The following is a 20,050-nucleotide window of genomic DNA, read 5'->3' on the forward strand; positions in this document are numbered from 1 at the left end:
AGAGTCATGTTAGCAATCAGGGGCTTGTTTGAAATATCTTAAGGTGTAGTTTAACAAGAAAAAACAGCAAGTCACTAACTTTAATAACTGACTCGTAATGATGTTGTAAAGACAGAATATCAAATTCGGGGGGCACATATGCTCAATGTGCATCACAGGAATTCAACATGCTGTTACTTATGATTTAAGAATCAAAAACCAGGCCACATCGCTACAATTGTGGTTCATTGAATTTGCACATCACAAATAATCTCTACATTGATCAAAATAAAATGTTTCCTGTAGATTGTAGCTGAGATAGGCGCCAGCGCCCCCCGCGACCCCGAAAGGGAATAAGCGGTACAAAATGGATGGATGGATGGATGGATGGACATACACATAAGTCTTTGAGACACTAGTGATTTAGGGCTATATAAGTAAACATTGATTGATTGATATGATGGCGCTTGTTTAGCAATGTGTGTGCAGCTGGTAGCTAGGAAAACTGGCTGTTGCTTCAAACTGCGCTTTAAAATTGGCCTGTTGTATGGGAATTGAATATACCTGGCTATCATGCCGATAACTGTATGTGTTATTTTTGCACCACTCCGCTTATGCTTTCATATCCATTTGTGGGACTTCACTCACAGGGGTGTGTTAATTTTTCATTTGTTTCTGATGTAAACAATGTGAACTTTCTCACTGTAATTGTCTAAGTGCTTTCTGGACACAATGAAAACATTTTTTAAATAGTGACCTAAGTAGTTACTTGCCATGCCAATGACAAAGCCAACTTGTTATCTTAACGAGGTAGCTCATTTCGATGGGTATTTAACTCAAGAAAACGTCATTTCGAAAGAACCCTGGAGACAATCTGGCAAATGACAGTCAACTGCATGTGCTGGAGTTCAAGAAAATAATTACAGACTGAAGCCCACAGTCAAGGTGAAAGACATTTGGCACATTAACCTTTTATTTAAAACCAAGTGTTAGCTTGCGTATGCCAAAACCACTAAGTGGACCTAAAATGTACTGCATTATTTAAAAGGACGTACAGGAGATGAGGGGATTGTGTGCTTTGCGTATGGAAGTGCGATGTGGAATCATGGATGTTTTGGCATGCAAAGCCTCACAGATGGATGAGGATCATGCCTTGACTCAGACGTGACATTATATCTCCTAAACTGAGCACAATCTCTTGATAACTGCGCACAGGCAAGGATCTCTTTGAACAGATGATAATGTGCCCTTCATCTTTGTGCCAACAAAAAGATGGAGGATGGACTTTTGGCCTTAATCATATGGGTCAGCACACAAGGTTCTGCTGGTCCTCTGACCTGGAGGGGGCCAACTAGTCATACAAATGCACAGACACACAAGAACACACACACATCTCTTTGCACTAAATATTAGATCAATAAGGACACCCAACCCCTCCCTACCATGCTGTATAACAATGAAACATAGCACAGACAAAGAGTTGCATATATACAGTAGTATATTTGAATTAAAAGTGTCCCAGCTCACAAGTTTTTTGGGATACCAGCTGTCTCGGCGAATTGTTACGCTCTAGTTTGCGACTAACAAATTGGGTTACGAGCCTCCCCACCGTTGGTTGGCATAGCGAATGTCACAATGAACCCTCTAATTGTAGTTGCTTGGTTTTAAATTACGTCAAGTCCAGCACATTAAATATGTGTGGCGGTCAAACCAGCGGCGGTTCTCAATGGGTACTTGGCGGAATTCAGTGTTTATCGTAGAAAAACGCCCTACGCTTGCGTTGTTTCCGGCTCTACAAATCGTTCAAATACCGAAAAGGATCAAAGTTTCTTCAGAGTTCCCCGAAAAGGTAATCATGAAGGGCGAAGGAGTGCAAGATTTCACAAAAGACATTGACAAAAGTGGAACACACTGCAGGAAAAGGGAGCAGAGTTAAAGAATGCACAAGTTTACGGTGATTGATACTTTTATTAGTAGATTGCACAGTACAGTACATATTCCGTACAATTGACCACTAAATGGTAACACCCGAATAAGTTTTTCAACTTGTTTAAGTCGGGGTCCACGTTAATCAATTCGTGGTAAAATGAATTGATCACTTATTTAAAGGTCTGTTTGATATACTTTTAACGTTTCCTATTTAAGTGTTATCTTGATATTAATTGTATTTCATAAATAGGTTTACTACAAGTGTTTCGAAAAGCACAAATTCGGTGAGCCTATATAAATAAATTGTGAGCAAAATCTAAGAGTTATGTTTTTATTAAAGACAGCAATCATAAATTAAGCTTTCCGCACATACACAACGTTGATATCTATACATATATGTTGATAAAGACGGGGAAAAACATGCGTCCTTGTAAATAACGCATGCAACAGCAACAACAAACATGATGGTTGACATGAAGTCAAACCATGAAATCCAACTTTACCCGAGCAAAACGATGCATATTTATGCATGAGTCTTGATACTATTTTCCATGACCCAGGCACACACAAAAAAGGTGTAGGCCTCCATGCTTTTCTAAATTTCCACTACACAAATTTACACTAAAACATATCAAATACAAATTATCTAGACCACAAGAAAGTGTGATAATTCTAGATTAGAACCATTAGGTCCCCTTTAATGAAAGACTATATTCCTTATATAACTTTATTTAGTTAACTGTATAAAAAATACCATAAATGCGACTTAAGGTAAACCGCGAGCAAAATTTAATCATTCGGATTTGACGATAACAATTCTTAGTTGAAGACAGCCCTACCATTGTTGCTGGCTGAGCAGTTTGCTCCTTAAGGAACATTCACACATTGCCGGTTTAGACGGCAATGGCAAAACTTGGTCATTTGTCACTCATTCGCCATGAACCCCAAAAACCCCAGGGACCAGACAATAAAATGAAACATGTTTAATTTTCTTTGCGGTCTTGGTAGTTTGAAGTGGACCGTGTTCAAAACATTTGCACGGCTAAATCTTTGACAATACTGTGTTAACACTATCATAATTCAGTCAAATTCCTCCTCCCGGACATTTACGACGTGAACATGGTGACTACCAGGGATGGCAGAGTTAAAAACAATAGGGCACATTCATTACCATGAATTGATTAACATGGACCCCGACTTAAACAAGTTGAAAAACTTATTCGGGTGTTAGCATTTAGTGGTCAATTGTACGGAATATGTACTGAACTGTGCAATCTACTAATAAAAGTTTCAATCAATCAATCAAACCGGATTAAAAGACGCACAGCTGATGAGTGGGTCTATTCAGGACTATTTTCATATAAAAAGCGCACCGGATTATAAAGCGTATTAAAGGGCTCATATGATTTATTCTAAATTTAAAAGACTTCCTTGTGGTTTACATAACAAGTGATGTTAGTTCTTTGGTGAAAATGTTGCATAGATGATGTTTTACAGACCATTTTCAAGTCGCTTTCTGAGCGTCTCTTCAGGATGCGCCGTTTTTCGGGCGGTCTTACTTACGTGGCTCACTTTCGACAGCGTCTTCTACCCGTCATCTTCGTTGTAGCGTGCAAGGACGGGAGTGGAAGAAGTGTCAAAAGATGGAGCTAACTGTTTTAAAGACATTTAGACTTTACTTCAATCAATAACGGAGCAGCATCTCCTCATCCGTGGCTCAATAAAGCAACATCGACGACGGAAATGTGTCCCGTGAAAAACCGTCCGACCGGAACTCTCTAATAACTAAAGTTCCGTGGGTGAATTATGTAAAGCCGCTACACCGGTATGTTTTAGTGCTTTGATAGCTAGTCTGCTGACAGATAATAACTTTACACTACTTTATATTTGAAATGGCAACAGTGGAAGATGAATGGCACATAAGAAGGAAGAGAAAAAGAAAAAACTTATCGTCGAGGGTGTCTCTACGGACTACAATGGCGGAAACGCGCACATTTTCAGGACTTATGCAGATCCCAAACACACATCAGCAGGTACCAGAAGGTAAGAAAAGTTGGTTTAACATAAGAATGTGAATATGTGCCATTTTTCAGGTCTTTATACACAAACCATAATAATACTCGTATGTTTAATGCGCCGACAATCCATCAGGCGGTTCGGCTTCATAGCTTACCAAAGTCGTACTAAAAACATTTTGACAGATTTTTGAGCGCTGTGTGTAATGTTCTATATTCTCAATGGAACATTTGAAGTTTTGGTGTTTACTGGCGTCATCTTGCCGTCTACACATATCTCTTATGTATGACAGCCATCTACTGGTCACACTTATTACACTATGTACCAAATAAAATAGTTTTGAGGTCGGTAAGCACAACCAGAATTATGCCATACATAAGTGCACTGTCGATTTTTGATAAAATGAAAGGATATTAAGTGCGCCTTATAGTCGGAAAAATACGGTAAAAACATGCTTTGACTATAATTGTAGCATTTACAGTAAACTCGCAATGGAAAAGGGAGCAAGGCCTCATGCAAGCACTTCAATGTAATCATCAATATCAAGGCGAAAATACACATTACCAGAAACAAGCGCATGCATTTTCACCGACAGGCCATCAAACACTCGTCCACTCAATTAAAGGCTAACGGTCACAAAATACATTCGCTGGACCAATCGGCAATGGGCCTCCCCCACTCGCTTCTCCCCAACCTCCCAGCATGTTGCTCATTTAATCAGCACCTTCCCTTTATCAGCTGTCATCTCTTCCTCTAAATGGCCATTGACTATACTTAGAGTTTATGTTCTTTGTTCGTTTTTATCACACGTGTCTGCCAATCCAAGCATGTGTATGACTACATCCAAACAATAGATATTTTTCTATTTTTATCATTTTTTTCAGAAATATCTGTTCTCCTCTGTAAGTGTGACTGCAGCAGTTCCAATAATGACCTCTACTCTGTGGTTGCCCACATCTCCAGGCACTCTCCTACGCTCATGCATGGCTGTTGAATTGTTCTTATGCCTTAATTCATCCAACTCTCCATCACATGGTTAGATTCAAGCTGGGGGCCATGGTGGAAGATCTACTTTTCAACAAGCCCCTGGCACTGCTTTAACAAAAGTAACAAAACGCACTACTTTTGTAGAAATACCCGCAAAACATCCGCTTTAATTTATGCAATTTAGTGAATGAAAGGGATCTAAAGGCAAATAGCTGGGATCAGACCCAGGCACATAGTGTATGCAAACAACTACAAAGCCCACACAAACAAGCCATGCCTCATTAATCTATCACGGCATCAGGCATCCCTTCCTCCCTCTTAGCTCCTCCAAAAAGCATTTGCTAGTGCCTCCGATTTATAGTTGCCCTCCTCACACTCAGATGTGATGAGATTATATACAGTGAGCAATTATTAGCCAAATGGGGAAAAAAGATGAGAAGATAGATTTGAGCTCCCCTGGAACATTCCCTGTTAGTTCTTGTTGTCCTGCCATAGGTTTACAAAGAGCAAGGAAACGCATTAATGCTCTGGGCAACAGCGGCATAATTATGACTAACGAAACGCAGACTTTTATAGCCAAACATGGGCCTAATTGTAATTTGTGTTCATTATGTCATAAAAGAGAAAGCCACACTCTGTTGCATTGGCATAACCATTATAAAGATGCAGAATCAAGGTCACCTCGGCAGATTATCGCAGCCTGTAAATGAGTTCAATTAAACAAGATGCTAATGACTGTCAGCTAATGACCAAGTCCCACAATTTGCAGCTCAGTTATGGCGTAAGCAGAGCAAAACCTAACCTGCAACATTTAAACTTGAGCGTAACACTGCTTTGTCAATGGTTTCTAATTTATTATAAAATTACTAAAAACAAAATAAAGATGCTGTCATGACAGCTTTGGATTTGTGTTTATTTTCCTCTGCTTTGCCAGCCCTGTTCCTCTGGAAAACTGAACCACCTTTCATCGATAGTGGCTATGCTACTGACACATGCATTGTTTTTTTGTGCACACCCTAGCTGCACTAATTTCTGTGCTATATAAATGATTTTTATAGCTGCATGCTGTCTCTTGTCTCTGGGATCAATTTGTAAGCAACGCAGTCACCTCGAGACATCTACAAGAGTGTGGAGAGAAATCCAGTGTTTTTTCCACTCCTATTTGCTTTTTGTTTTATAGTATTTAACATTATTTTATTTCTTTTTCTGTCCCAATTAGAAAATGGTAACCCTTGAATAAAGTGGGTAAACATGTTTTTAATGACTGACTGCACATATGCTTCAAAGCCTCTACATGTTAAACACATTGTGTAAAAATATTAGATATGTAAGTAAGAATATTTTATTTCTAAAGCGCTTTTCACAAATAAAATCACAAAGCGCTGTACAAAACATAGGTGAAGTGAAACAATTCAATTAAAACAACAAGGTCAAAATCATAAAAAGGATACAAACTGGATTAAAATTGATAGTTAAAAGTTGCATTAACTAAAGAGTCTGTAATCTATAGCCTGGAATGCCAGGTCTACACAGGTTTTAAAACAAGTTTTGTGGATCTTTAGAACACATGGAGAAAGGTTAGGAATAAATATGGTCAGATTCTTCCTACTCCCTTTCAGACATGTTGACATGGTGTAAATGTAACCATATTTGTCCGTTAATCCAATTTATGAAGCATGTCCAACACAAATAAACCATGAGCAATAATTAAATCAGTGCAAAAAGCTCTTCAATATTCAGACCCTGCAAGAATTTGCAATTGAGCCACTTCATTCAAACTGACCAAATTTAAGAAAATAAAGTTGCAGTCTATCAACTTTGTTCAATTACCGCAATGTCCCCGTAGACTGTGGTCAATCATCACTTTTGTCAATCAAACTTTTGGATCCCTCCTGTTATTGTTACATTGACACTGCAGACCATACTTTTATTTTTGCTAGTCTTGGTTTTAGAGCAACAACTCAACGGTATATAACACTACTTCTCCGGTTAAAAGCCTGTAAAATATTTGACTATAATGACAACCCTTTTTATATTAACGAGAAAATTGAGGAACCACAATAACAAAGATATTATGGTGATAAACAACATTTTGGTAATTTTTTTAAAATTAATTTACTGTCAAGTAAATGGGGCTCCCGGTGGCAGAGGGGTTAGTGCGTCTGCCTCACAATACGAAGGTCCTGAGTAGTCTGGAGTTCAATATACGGGCTCGGGATATTTCTGTGTGGAGTTTGCATGTTCTCCCCGTGAATGCGTGGGTTCCCTCTGGGTACTCCGGCTTCCTCCCACTTCCAAAGACATGCACCTGGGGAATAGGTTGATTGGCAACACTAAATGGTCCCAAGTGTGTGAATTTGAGTGTGAATGTTGTCTGTCGATCTGTGTTGGCCCTGTGATGAGATGGCGACTTGTCCAGGGTGTACCCTGCCTTCCGCCCGATTGTAGCTGAGATAGGCGCCAGCGCCCCCCGCGACCCCAAAGGAAATAAGCGGTAGAAAATGGCTGGATGGATGGGACTGTCTATGAATTTCAAGAAGGGATCTCATCATCAGCTGAAGATGACACATGAGGGTCATAAGCCTGTGCCTGCTCACCGCAAGCCAGCACGGCCCCTTCTGCTCGCCATTATTTCCACCAAGCTATTTAACGAGCCGTCATGTTAAATGTTGAATGTCTGACCTAGGCAGTGATGTCAAGGAAATATCAGCAGCAACTGGGGGGACAAAGCGGCCAAGAAGAGACACAAAACAAAGTTTGCTTGCATCTTATGTGAGGCCATGAAAAAAAAAAAAAAAAATCTCACAATGAAAACTGACGTCAAAATAAACTCCAATAACAATTATATAAATGCACCCGGTCACAACATTAGGAACACCTGCTCACTCGCTGGTTGATTCAGAGCTGCATAAAAAAAAGTTATTTATCAACATGTGACTGCATGTCGGTGTTATCTACTTGCCAAGATTATATGAAAATAATATTTTATCCCACCTTTTTTGTTGATTTGCATAGTCTGTAGTTAACCCCCCTTCCGACTAGGAACTCAACTTAAATGCTTCCGCCTCTCACTGACGTCACAACTTAGCCATCAGCAAAACCCAGGGGAACAGAGGCCCTGCTTAAACGCATTAAACCTTTTGTTAGATACTACGGCATTGTATAAATTGACTCTCCAACGGAGACAAAATTGATCGTAGATGTTTTTGTTGTTTGATATACAGTACAGGCCAAAAAGTTTGACTCACATTCTCATTCACAACACAACTGATGGTCCCAACCCCAATGATGAAGCAATAAATTCACTAATCAACCCTAGTAAGGCACACCTGTGAAATGAAAACAAATTCCGGTGACTACCTTTGAAGCTCATTGAGAGAATGCCAAGAGTGTGCAAAGCAGTAATCAGAGCAAATGGTGGCTAATTTGAAGAAACTAGAATATAAAATGTGGTTTTCAGTTATTTCACTTTTTTTTGTTGAGTACATAACTCCACATGTGTTTATACACAGTTTCGATGCTTCAGTGAAATCTACAATGTAAATAGTTATGAAATTAAAGATAATACATTAAATGAGAAGGGGAGTCCAAAACGTTTGGCCTGTACTATATGTAACTAAGCAAGTTGCTAACAGCTGAGCCCCTTTTAAAATGGGTCTATTTATTTGTAGTTCTTATATTATGTTTCTAAAATGGATTAATTCATGCGGAAAGTGTGTCTGAAATCAAACGAGGACATGACCATATACTATACTAATAAATATTTAAAGAAATTACATTTTGTAACAGCACAAATACCACCTAAAATCAGTCAAACTCAATGAAGCACAATCGATGTACCGGTTTTGTTAAGAGTAGTGCAAATGTTAAAGTACATGAAATTGTCCTCTGAAATGTTTATGGGTTGAGCCGCACTGGAGAAAAAAAAGAGACTGAAGTTTGCAGAGGCGATGCTGAATACAACCGCTAGTCTTGATCATTAGCAGTGGAAGCACAAAAATATAGCAGCAATTGTCTGCTGACCAGCAATAATAGATTTATATTTTTCTCGTCAGGAACAGCATGTACGAGCGGACACTGTATGAGGCGACATCTTTTTCTTCACCGCCAACAGGTTGCTTATTTTATTAAAGCATGTCTTCATAACGTTAAGGACACCATCGACATGAGTGAGCACAACATGAGCAGTGGAAACATGGGTTTATTTATTATCAAGTTCCCATCTAGTTGTTGAAACTAAATCCCCAGTGACTGGCTAATTGTTTTCGTAGCAGCTAAGCTAGCATGTCGTGAAACTGCGTTACTGTGTACACGTGATACCGGGCCAGAATGTAATCATCTGTTCCTATACCGTAAGCGATTTAGCGCTATGCAACATCTCATTTTGAGTTCTTCCCCGTGTTATTATCTTGTGTCCTTGTCGCTCCAAACTGAACACCTCCGTTCCCGCGTTGACGAGCTGTGTGTCTCGTCATTCCTTGTTCCCTGCGTCCCGGACTGCCTCTTAGATCTCGACCTCCCACTAGGACATGGACCTCCTACGCTCCCGACTTACTGCTTGTTTCACGGATCTATGAGCCTGCCCTGCCCCCCTTTTGCTCAACATTTACGGTAACACTCAGTTAATTCATACACACTATACACTCTCTTGGATTTTGTCACATTCCCCATTGTTTTGTTTATTTTTGTTTATTATATACATATTGGATATATATACATAAATCATAGAGTTAAATAGGCAGCACAGTGGAACAGGGGGTAGTGCATGTACCTCACAATACGAAGGTCCTGAGTAGACCTGAGTTCAATCCCAGGCTCGGGATCTTTCTGTGTGGAGTTTGCATCTTCTCCCCATGTCTGCGTGGGTTCCCTCTGGGTACTCCAGCTTCCTTCGACCGCCAAAATCATGCACCTGGGGATAGGTTGACTGGCAACACTAAATTGGCACTTGTGTGTGAATGTGAGTGTGAATGTTATCTGTGTTGGCCCTGTGATGAGGTGGCGACTTGTCCAGGGTTTACCCCTCCTTCTGCCCCCAAAAGGAACAAGCGGTAGAAAATGGATGGATGGATAGTTAAATACTACGCCCCCTTAGGTCTACTCTTCCTGTATGTAACATTTCTAGCTAAAAGTTAATGTTTTGGGTGGCTATTACGGCGTTCAAGGTAGCAAGTTGAGGTACTACTGTAATGCCATTAATTTGAAGAGATTGACACTGCCTGTGCCTCCAAAATGTAGTTGTACGGTCTGTGCCCTCTGTATTCCCTCTCTTGGTTAGTTATTGAGGCCAAAAGCAGGTCAGCAGCCTCCCAGGACCAGTAAACTCAGCAATATCACAGGCCAAGCTCCCACAGTGTCATTGCCACAGCCCACGGTGATGTTGGCACACTTCCGATGCCAAATTTCCAACTGGATCCTGACAAGGACAAAAAAAAAGGTTTCCATCTCATCCGCTGGGGCCGGAGCCCCACGCCATGGTTGAACAGGAAGAATAAATCATGCTAGTATGACTGGGAATGTGTGGAGCCAGAAAGCCTCAAGGAACAACAGAGTGGCTTCAGAGCTTCTTTCATATGAACAGACTGCCAGCCTCATGGCTGGGGGAGCTGAGCCCTTCGAAACGCAGGCTGTTGTGAGAGAAACACTGAATTATGCATCCAAGAAGGGAGGGGAGAGGCTGCTTGGTCCAATACCACCCCCTCCTCTTTTACCTCTTTTACCATTCACTGACATAAGCACAGCGAGATGGAAGTTTCGTAGGTCAATTTTGCACACAGGATTGATACACTGTCAGGCGTCTTTCTTTTCTTTTCTGCACCATTTCACTAAATTGGGGCTTGAGGAGGAGATTCCTCCTCTCCTCCCTCTTACCCGACAAGGGGCAGGTTGAGGTACATCCTGTCGCCTCTAGCGAAGACATGTACTCAATGACACATTAATGACACATTTGGGCCTGTGAAATCCGCTGGGGGAGGGGTCCTTAAAGGTCTGCTGCATCGATTTTAGAGATGAGTCTTTTGCTATGCCTCCAATGAGCAATGAGGTCAGAAGGTTATGCTTTAAAAAATAATCAATTCCTTGTTAAAACGTATTCTCCTTTGGAAAGGGTTAGAATGGCATTTAAATGAAGACTAAATACATTCACCTTTGTCAGATATGATTATGAATAATGACTTGTTTCCCTCCTGTTGTTCTGGAGGAATTTCAGAGGTGCACTCTTTGTCTCATTAAATGCTCCTGCACTGTTACTCCTCCTCCTCCTCCTCATTTGAACTTATTGCTCCTTGTTCTCTTGACAGTTCATTGACAGGATGTTGCTTCTATTTCTGGTTATTGCCGTGGGCTATACATTCTGCATAATGTACATGTACAGCTGAAACCCACATATGCAACACCTGCCATCTTTACACACTAAAACATTACTTTCTGTAACAAGTTGTTTATTTTACACTTATTTATGGGCTACAAATGTTGATTATATTTATATAAAACAAACAATTGTGAGTAATGTCGTGCCTCTGCTAAAATAATAAATAGCCTACATTTAAAGCTAGAACATTGGTTCTAGCTTGGTATGCAACAGCAGAGTGTCATGTAAGCAGCATCCAGATTGGACATTTCTGGTTGATTTCCATCATTCCAAAAAACAGGAAATCATAGTAAGTTGCAAAATAACACAAAAAGGTCCATGGCACAATGACTATTTTCTAGGGGTGTAACGGTACACAAAAATTTCAGTTCGGTACGTACCTCGGTTTAGAGGTCACGGTTCGGTTCATTTTCGGTACAGTAAGAAAACATCCATCCATCCATTTCCTACCGCTTATTCCCTTTCGGGGTCGCGGGGGGCGCTGGCGCCTATCCCAGCTACAATCGGGCGGAAGGCGGGGTACACCCTGGACAAGTCGCCACCTCATCGCAGGGCCAACACAGATAGACAACATTCACACACTAGGGCCCATTTTTAGTGTTGCCAATCAACCTATCCCCAGGTGCATGTCTTTGGAGGTGGGAGGAAGCCGGAGTACCCGGAGGGAACCCACGCATTCACGGGGAGAACATGCAAACTCCACACAGAAAGATCCCGAGCCTGGATTTGAACCCAGGACTGCAGGAACTTCGTAAGAAAACAACTAAATATAAATGTTTTGGTTATTTATTTACCAAATTTGTAAACAATGACAATGGCTTTATCCTTTTAACATTGGGAACATTATAATAAGTCTACCCATGTTAATCCACATTAAACTGCCTCAAGTTGTTGCTTTGATTAAATAAAATGACAAAACCTTTCTTCTACATATAAAAAGTGCAACATTAAACACTTTCAAGTCAACTCATCATGCTTAATTTATTACAGCATTTGGGAAGCCTGTAGTTGACTTTTATTACACACACACACACACACACACACACACACACACACACACACACACACACAGCAAAATGAGCTAACGTAACGCTAAAAGCTAATTAGCCTTCACCTCAACTATTAGCTGAGCTGCAGTTTAAGTTTCTAGAAGGTCAACGGGCTCATAGTGATGTTTGTAATAGTTGTGACTGGGAAGTGTTTTTTTATAATTTGGGGAGTGTACGATGTCCGCTGCTCACCTGCTAAACACATATCTGCCCATCTCGACGCCGGAGCACTAACGCCATGCTTTCTGAATACGCACTGCTGATTGGCTTTCTATGTAACCAATCAGGTGGTTGTGTGGGCGGGACAATGCTGGGTGCTCACTGATCAGACAGGAGGAGGAAAGCAGAGCAGCTTGCTAAGACTTTAGTTTACAAACTCGTTCGATATACCCTCGTACCGAATCGAAACGGTTCAATACAAATACACGTACCGTTACACCCCTACTATTTTCTGTATCCATTTGGGTTATGTTGACAACCGCTTAATTTTTTCTTTTAATTCATGACGTCCTTAAAATGTTGCTGCGACTTTCAAGAACATCACTTGAGGTTGTCTGGGGTTCACAGAAGTTAAATAGATGAGGTAATTCATGCATCATCTTACGAGCCAAAACATGGTCCTGCCTTGAAAGTAGAGCAGAGGGTCCCAATGTGTCCTCCACACTCTCTCCCTCGCGCTCTCTGCCTCAGACAAATGGAAAGAAGTCACACATAAGCAGGCCAAGGATAGGTGGACAATTGCGACATGAGCCACAAGCTGGTTATTCCATCGAACCTCCACCCCCAAACACCACATTTGGAGTGTTGTTCTGTGGGAGACACTGAAATCCCCACCTAAGTTGCCTTATAACTGTAAAGGCAATAAATACAGCAAATTAAAGTCTAAATTCACACAACTCGTATGCTGGTTTAAAAGCCAAGGTGTAAAAATATATTTTAAGACGTGTTTTAAAAGTCATTAAAGAAAGAGCTGTCTGAATAGCAAGTTTTGGAGCAACAGCAAAATGCACAATCCCCTGTGGATTTTAACCACATCTTTGAGGCGACAAGAAGAAATTGATCAACTGACCTCAGAGACCTTGTGGGACTTTAGTTAAATCTTTTATCTGACATGCAGTACAGTCCAAAAGTTTGGACACACCTCATTTCAATGCATTTTTTATTTATTTTCATGACTATTTACATTGTAGATTGTCACTGAAGGCATCATAATTATGACAGCTGAAGTGAAAAACATTTCAGGTGACCAACTCTTGAAGATCATCGAGAAAATGCCAATAGTGTGGAAAGCGGCAATGAGAGCAAAGGGTGGCTATTTTGAAGAAACTAAATAACACGTTTTCAGTTATTTCACCTTTTTTTTGTTAAGTACATAACTCCACATGTTCATTCATAGTTTGGATGCCTTCAGTGACAATCTACAAAGTAAAAACGCATTGAAGGAAAAGGTTTGTCCAAACTTTTGGAATGTACTGTATATTTTGACACTTATCCATTAAGAGAATAACCAACAATAAAATTTAAACATGAATTCTAGAATAAACTGGGAGCCAGTGACGGGATGCTAAAATAGGGGTAATGTGCTCATGTTTTTTGGTGCCAGTTTAAAGGTGAGCAGCAGCATTTTGGACAAGCCGCAATCATGCGTTTGAGAACTGGTTCATACCACCACACAGGTAGTTGCAAGTAGACCAAATGTGACGGAAATAGAAACATAGTTTACACGCTCAAAGCTGTTAAGATAAAACCGATCTCATTTTTGCAGAAAAGCCTTAAATGGTAAAAAAACGGATCAAACAGAGTTAATTTGCCGTTCCAATTTAAAATCATAATCGAACCTAAAACCAAGATTTGTGACTGTGGGTTTAAGATAAGGCATCAGGGGGTCCAGGTCAGGCATGATCCTTCTGGTTTAGTTTTGAGTTAAATAAAACTACTTCTGTGTTGTTCTCAGATTTTATTTTTTATTTTTTTTCCCCAAGATGGCGCTGCTGTAGTGGCTGTGGTTGGCAGGAACTCTGTGCTCTTGTGTCTTCCTTTTGTGTTTCCCTCTTCTTTTCATGTGTTATTATAGTTTCTTGCCTTTTGGTCCGGGACCCTTTGGGACTGTGTGACAAGGGGTAGAACTTTCGTGACCTCTGTGGTGCTTTTTTGGTGGACTTCTGGATCTGCCTCCCGGGAGCCTTTTGGCCATGGAAACCAGCTGCCTGCAGTCTGCCACACCGGAGTCGGTTTGGAGGGACTGGAGGAGATGCGGATGAGGGGACAGGGCTGCGGAGCTAGCACTGAGCGCTGGGACGGAGAGGCTTCGCGGTGTCTTGGCTGGGTGAACAGGTGTCGTACACCTCAGTCACCTTGGACGTATCCTCGCTCATCCATGCGGACTGGACACTGGCCGGGAGTGGAGTCGGCTGTCTTGGTTGCTTTGTTGGGTCTGCTCCTGTTTCTGGCCATACTCCCTCCACCCCAGTGGACGATGGTGTGGAACACCGCAGAGGCCACCACAGTGTATATGTTTCTTTTACTTTTTATTCATAGCTGTATGTAGAAGTGTCTGGTTGTATCTGCTGCTTTAATGTCTTTAATGTGTTCTGTGTTCTTTGATGTTTGAGGTTTCCCTCTTACATGTGTTCTATGGCTATGAGTTGGTTTTTTCCCTTGGCCTCAGTCTGCACCCCCTCTCCAGGGCCCAGGCAAAGACCGATTTTTTTTTAATTTTATTTTTATTTTATTTATTTTTTTTATAAATATGATGCATATGCAGGATGTACACTGAAAATAGGACTGGTCCAAGGATCGAGCTCTGAGGGACACTGTTGGTCAAAGAAGCACAGGCTGAAACAGAATAATCAATTTGGATCTTAAATAATCTCTATGTCAGATATGACCTGAGCCATTCAAGGGTGTGCCTCTTAAACCCACACATTATTCTAAGAGACAGAGCTGTGAGATCTAGTGTGTCAATTGCAGCAGTTGGATCTAAAAGAATCAAAATGGCAGAATTTTGAAAATCAGCGGATATTAAAAGGTTGTTAAAAACCTTTATAAGTGCAGATTCAGTGCTATGAAAGGCTTTAAAAACGACTGAACAACATCAAGAATTGCATGCAAGTCAAGACAAGACTAATTTTAAAAGCACAGCTTTCTCTAAAATCTTTGAAATAAAAAATAAGCTTTGAATTTGGTCTAAAATTTGATAAAATGGGAAACCTAAGTTGTATTTCCTTAACAGAGGTTATAAAACAGCTTGCTTAAAATAATTTGGGACAGTTCCTAAATCAACCTTGCTGTTAATTATTTCCTGGACGTGGGGGGCGATGACATCCCCGTCGTCTTGCAACTAACGAGGTGGCATTGAGTCCGTGGGACATGTTGCAGGTTTGAGCAGTGATACAATTTTGTTGAGCGAGGACAGAGACAAAGGCTCAAACTGCTTGAAGGTTAATGAACAGGTGACAAAAATAGAAAGGTCAAAATATGAGGGAGCAGAATGATCCTATAGCTTTGACAAATAAATAAATAAATAAAAGACTAAAATCAAATGTCGACTGCAGAGGACACTGGTTCTCCAGAATATACATATCAAGACTAATAGTAAAAGGAGAAGTCCAGCTCCCTGGTCCTCAGCTTTCTGGAAATGTGGTCCTTAAAAGCCTACTGAAATCCACAACTACCCACCACGCAGTCTGATAGTTTATATATCAATGATGAAATATTAACATTGTAACACATGCCAATACGGCCTTTTTGGTTTACTAAATTGCAATTTTAAATTTCTCGGGAGTTTCTTCTTGAAAACGTCGCGTAATGATGACGTGTACACGTGACGTCACGGACTGTTAGGAAATATGAGCGCTGCACACACACAACAGCTAAAAGTCATCTGCTTTAACCGCATAATTCCACAGTATTTTGGAGATCTGTGTTGCTGAATCTTTTGCAATTTGTTCAATTAATATTGGAGAAGTCAAAGTAGAAAGATGGAGTTAAGAAGCTTTAGCCGCACAAACACACGGTGATTCCTTGTTTAAAATTCCCGGAGGTGAAACTTTACTATGGATCACAGCGGTCAAGCGAACATGGATCCCGACCGAGTGTCAACCAGCAAGTTTCGGTGAGAAAATTGTGGTAAAGTGTCGCTTCTTACCGGAGATCAGCTGAGTTTGTGCCGACCATAAAGCTGTCGTCGACTTCCCTGAGACACCGGCGTCAAGACACCCATGGACACACACCTCAGACTATCAGGTACTGTTAAACTCACTAAAACACTAGCAACACAATAGAAAGATAAGGGATTTCCCAGAATTATCCTAGTAAATGTGTCTAAAAACATCAGAATCTGTCCCAATGCAATCGAGGTTTTATTTTTGTAGTCCGTCGCTATCAATATCCTCAGACACAAATCTTTCATCCTCGCTCAAATTAATGGGGAAATTGTCGTTTTCTCGGTCCGAATAGCTCTTTTTGTTGGAGGCTCCCTTTAAAAATAATGTGAGGAGCCATCAACAGGTGACGTCATCGTCTGCGACTTCCGGTAAAGACAGGGCTTTTCTGTTAGCGACCAAAGTTGCGAACTTTATCGTGGATGTTCTCTACTAAATCCTTTCAGCAAAAATATGGCAATATCGCGAAATGATCAAGTATGACACATAGAATGGACCTGCTATCCCCGTTTAAATAAGAACATCTCATTTCAGTAGGCCTTTAAAACAATGTAGTTGAATATCCTTGCTTTAAACCCTTTGACAGACTGTGCATCCAGTCATAAAATGATCAATTAATCCAGCCAGCATCCATGTGTACATGCCTGTGCAATAATATGTAATATAGTATTTATTCCAGATACTATAATATATTTTCATGGCTATAGTACTGGCAAACAGTGACAAGAAGTCATATTTGCAGATACAAACATCTAAATGAGTGCATAAATATAAATGGCATGCTTCAGGCTTAAAACATGAATAAATGACCACCTCGGGCTATTGATCTTTCCCTCTTTCTTCCCCCACTTGGAGCGCAGATGCATGGATCAAATTTGAAGCTCTTTAAAGCGCAGCAAAATAATGATTTTAATATGTTGAGTGTACAAACAGCCTGTTGCATCTTTAGTGGAACTACTACAGCATATTTGTACAGCCGACTCAGCTGACTCCAAATTTGAAGTATTGCTTAACCCTAGTAGATGGGTGAGATGACTCGAGTGGAAATATAGATATCTGAGGGATTAACTCCAAAAAGGATCCTTATATTTGGTGAGTTTGACTAAAACTTTTGGGTTGCAGAATCACAAAGTAAAGTTGGTCTCATCACCTTTTGCGGCAAAACAAAATATCCAGTCGCACATGTTTAGAGGTGCAACAATTACTCAATTCTATCGAATAATTCGGTAAGAATAACGCTTTGATTTATATTCTGTTGCTTTGGTTTATCGTTTGAGTGTAACTCATAAAAAAAATAAAATCCGGACCGTGGGAAGTGCCACAAATTTTAGAAATATGTGGACATAGTTACCACACAGACACGGCAACATAGCGCACGTGTGGTGGTGTGTGGATGCGGAGGTTTTTTTTGGGGGTGTTGCTTGAACGCACACATGTTTAAAGAGCAAGATGTGGGGTGTGAGTTGGGCGGGAGCAGAAGATGGGGCCCTTGACGGTCCGATCTTTGGTTATAGAAGTTAGCTCGTGTGACGTGTAACGTCAACTCGCTGGGGGAAAATAGCCTGAGCTGGCTTCCCCTCGAGGCACAGCAAGGGCTCTGAACACTACATTCTGGACGCTACATTCCAGATATTAGACAGTATCACCTTCAGTTACTTGTTGCAGGAGGCCGACTCTGCATTCATTTAGCACCGAAATGAGGAACAGTCTGGTTACTACAGTTTACATCTTTATGAAAACAGGTTTAGGTACACATCCCTACTTTCAAATGCCACATATTCTCTTTTATATCAGAACATAGCAACCTCTTTTCTCTTCCATCCACTGACTTGCAACATCTTTACCACTTCACATTGTTGAAAATGACTCATGATACAATATACATTTTTAATGTGCAGTATAATTAAATATTGAGAGGTTCCATGCCCCTTCTTTATTCTGAGACTGGAAAAAAAAACAAGACTCAATAATGAATGAAAGAAAGGTTTGCTAAAAAAGAGAACCAGCGTTGTGCGACTAAGCTGAGGGCTGACAGAAAAGGTGATAGTGATGGAGAGGAGGTGGAAAAAGTTACTGATTATCAATATCCTGAATAAAGGCTTGAGACATTTTGTAAGTGAGTAGAAAGTGGTCAAAACATGTCCACATATTGTCTTGGTCCATATGTACACACAATGTAGCAGGCAGCTCAGTAAACTGTTCAGTCACGCACAGCAAACGGAATCTGGTCTGTCTCAGTCACAAAGGCAAACACTCAATACACACACACGCACACGCACACACCACCTCTGTGAATATATATTTGTCACGATAAAAGCACATTAATAGCTCAAAAAGTATTTTGTCACAGAAAATCTTGAATTTACACAGCAAAGCTTATAATAAAAATGAAGCAACCAAGGCTTCTGTCAGGGTGCCACCTAGTGGCATAAAATTAAACATTTAATATTGATGTTGAGGAAACTACTCACAAATGTAGGGATGCTTGACAGCAAAATACTCATTGCATTGGGATTTGCACACAAAGTAATTATCATATATGTGCATTCATTTATTGGTTCCTTTTAGAACCATTACCCTGTTTAGGGTCCCAGCAAAGTTGGAAACAATTCTAGTTGAATTTGGGCAAGGGGCATGCTGCACCCTGGACTAGTTGTCAGTCAATCACAGGAACATGGATACATACTGTATGTCCAATTCAAAATAATTGCATTTAAAGTCCACAAAAAGAGATGTTCAAAATGCACATTGAAACATTTTCCTAATGACTATCAGCCAAACACTGCAAATACATATTTCAAGCAGTATTACTGCCTTATATAATTTTGGTAGGTCTAAGAAAGTGTTGCAAATTTTGCACAAAAAAAAATCTGATTTTGTAAAAAGAGAAAAAAATATGCTACATACACGATTAGTCAAAACAGTTAAGTAATGCCACTTTAAAGGGTCCATTTTAAGCAAAACCAACTATTAACCTATTGGTACTTGCTTATGTTTATTTGGGATCTGCACAAGTCCTGAAAATTTGAAATCAAACCGAAGAGGCATTGCAGAGATATTTACAAAAAATTAGCCTCTCCCTACTTTCTCCAAACGTTCCATTTGGAATGTGTCCGTCCTGTGACGTTTTTCTGACCTGTATCTCTATATATGGTAAAGGCTTATACCCATAGGTCTTTGTGTGGATCCGCCTTCTTATCGCATAAACATTTGTAGTCCAAACGGGTTACGACCAACGTATGACACAGAGACCGAAAATGCCCTGGTTGGTTGTTTTAACCAGCACAAGTCACTACACAAACATTCAGCCTAATCTGCCTTACTTTTACCTTTTATAATTCGAGGTACTGTGTCTTCCAACTTGGAATAAGTCACTCAGAGTGTGTGCAAAGAAGAGTCCTGCTTCTCTCAACATTTCACAAAAAGATGGATTTTCCGAAAAACTACTTTTATTGGTGTGCTCGGTGCCTACTAGTTATGGCACTGGAGGAGACAATGAAAGAGTAAGTAATAAATTAGAAATGTGTGAGTGACACGTTAGCAATGTTAGCTCATGT

At 40.4% G+C, this 20,050-nt stretch overlaps 1 long non-coding RNA gene across 2 annotated transcripts in view; it reads right to left on the reverse strand.

Moving 5' to 3' along the window:
- Positions 1-20,050, reverse strand: part of LOC133563757 (uncharacterized) — a 41,675-nt gene that overhangs the window by 2,022 nt on the left and 19,603 nt on the right. The gene's annotated exons all lie outside the window — the stretch shown is intronic.

This window comes from Nerophis ophidion, linkage group LG12 (genome assembly GCF_033978795.1).
Source record: "Nerophis ophidion isolate RoL-2023_Sa linkage group LG12, RoL_Noph_v1.0, whole genome shotgun sequence".
Classification (NCBI taxonomy): domain Eukaryota; kingdom Metazoa; phylum Chordata; class Actinopteri; order Syngnathiformes; family Syngnathidae; genus Nerophis; species Nerophis ophidion.